Here is a 2464-nt window from a genome sequence, read left to right as displayed (position 1 = left end):
CTCCAGCAACCTCCAACTCCTGGGCTTAGGCGATTCTTCTGCCTCAGCCTCCCAAGTAGCTGGGACTACAGGTGCCCGCCACAATGCCCGGCTATCTTTCTTTCTTTAAAGAAGTCTTCTGGCAGCTCTTCTTGCTTAGGATCTCTCCTAATAGAGGACATTTGTGAAACTCTGCAGTGTTACTCCTTTGTATTCTCCTAGGATTTAGTAACTCAGATTGCCAGGTTATGACCTGTTCTCTTTATTTACTTCTTCAGTTTATGGTAGCTAAAGGAATCTTGACATACATATGATGGAAATATCTATTTAAGTAGATTCTAAGTGGTTTGGGAGGTGATCCCACAGGTCATTCAGGGTTGGGGTGGAATTGTGGTCACAGCCCTTCCCTGCTCAACTTGTTTGCTATGTAGGGCAATGATTCTTGACCTCTTTGGGTTTATAGACTTTACTGAAGTGTTAGGAGGAATGTTGGAAGCAGTTGTCAGTGCTTTCTGCCGTCCTTTTCTATCTGGGAAATGGAGACCTGGAGATGCCTTACAGTCTTTTAAAACCAACTTCATTTTTTTATTGATACTATCTCGAGAATTCTGATCATCTTGTGGGAAATTCAGAAAAGCTTGGAAGGTCATAGGTACTATTATTAGTAATTATAGAATATTTTCCCTAAAGTAATTAAGAGTTTTCTTTATGATCTGCATATGTGTAACGTAATGATAATTGTTCTCTGGAGAACGGAAGAGGCTTAAAGTACAGAACTAGAACTGGAGCATAAGTAATTAAAGCTAAACTAATATAATTCTGATTTGTCATATTTTAAGATCTCTTGCCCTTAATAAGCTATGCGAGGATAAAGAGACTAGAAGACATCATTTATTAAGATTTTATACTTAATACTTTTGTTATACTTTTATTTTTGCATTATCAGAAATTTTCTGATTTTTTTATACTTTAGATAAAGAGCTGTATGCAGTGAGTGGATTAGGGTTTATCGTTATATATTTTATGATTTCTTGACTATGGATGAGGAAATTAAACTTCCAAATGCCATTAGCTGTACAGTGTTTTGATTTGGTATTTGTATTGGTTGTCTAAGGTAATGCAAATCCAAAATTCTCTGTGCTAAAATGATCTTATTAGAAATTATTTTGGCCTTTGAAATATGTACGTTTAACTCATTCATTCAGCAAGTATTGACAGGTGGTATATTGTGCTCCTTATACTTTCCAGGGAGCTGAGACTGCAAAGATGACTAAAGTGTTGTTGTCATAGAGGAAATAATTACAACTGATGAGATACATATAAATAATTATGTGGTATGATAAACGGTAGAGGAGGGATATAAATCACGTAAGTGTTGTGTAAGCACTGTAGAGGGAGTGATTGACTCTTTTGGGGACAGTTAGAGAAGTTTCTTGATGAGTTAATGGATTAATGGGTTATCAGAGTGGGACTGATAAAAAGAGAAAGACAGAGCATGCTCAGCCTTCTTGCCATGTGATGCCCTGCTCTGCTTTAGGACTCTGCAAAGAGTTTCCACCTGTAGGAAGGCTCTCATCAAATGCTATTTATTGACCTTGAACTTCTCAGCCTCTATAAGAAAATAATTTTTCTTTATAAATAGTCTAGTTTCAGATATTCTGTTGTAAGCAATGGAAAATGGACTAAGACATAGCTCATGAAGCAGCTTCTGCTAGTTTTTTTTTTTTATTGAATGGTAACTATGTACATTAATGCACTTCTGGGGTACAGTGTGGAGTTTTCACACACAATCCGAAACACTTCCATCAAACTGGTTAACAGCTTCTGCTAGTTTTAAACTTCTGCAGCTTTCTCACCTTTCTAATCCTTCAAAGAGTTAGTTAGGGACTTGCTCTGGATTAGGCTTTGTTTTAAGGGAATATTGGACTGATTTGATCTTCTATCCAGACAACTAACATTTTCAGTATGTCAGAAATAAAGCTGTTTAGCTTTCTAATAATTTGTGTTTTCACTGGAGTTGCACTTTTCATTTTCTTCAAGAACTTCTCCTTTGGCTCAGCGCCTGTAGCTCAGCGGCTAGGGTGCCATATACTGGAGCTGGTGGGTTCAAACCTAGCCTGGGCCTGCCAAACAACAATGTCAATTACACCCAAAAAGAAAAAATAGCCAGGCATTGTGGCAGGTGCCTGTAGACCCAGCTACTTGGGAAGCTGAGGCAAGAGAATCACTTAAGCCCAAGAGTTTGAGGTTGCTGTGAGTTGTGACACCATAGCACTCTACTGAGGGTGACATAGTGAAACTGTCTTTAAAACAAAAACAAAAAAACCTTCTCCTTTGCATTCACAACTTGGCTGTTTGGTATAAGAGGCCTAGCTTTTGGCCTCTCTCACCTTTTGACAGCCTTTTGTAGTAAGCTTAATCATTTTGATTATAGCTGTCGATTTAAAGAGACATACAACTTTTCCATCTTTTTTTTTTTTTTTTT

The 2464-nt window shown here is 37.5% G+C and overlaps 1 protein-coding gene across 5 annotated transcripts in view; it reads left to right on the top strand.

Moving 5' to 3' along the window:
• RABGAP1L (RAB GTPase activating protein 1 like) overlaps window positions 1-2464 on the top strand; it is a 665252-nt gene that overhangs the window by 32213 nt on the left and 630575 nt on the right. The window lies entirely within an intron of this gene.

This window comes from Otolemur garnettii, unplaced genomic scaffold, assembly GCF_000181295.1.
Source record: "Otolemur garnettii isolate 467f Iridium unplaced genomic scaffold, OtoGar3 scaffold00016, whole genome shotgun sequence".
NCBI classification, from domain to species: domain Eukaryota; kingdom Metazoa; phylum Chordata; class Mammalia; order Primates; family Galagidae; genus Otolemur; species Otolemur garnettii.
The sequence above is the reverse complement of the archived record's forward strand: the minus strand, read 5'-3'. Positions and strand labels throughout refer to the sequence as shown.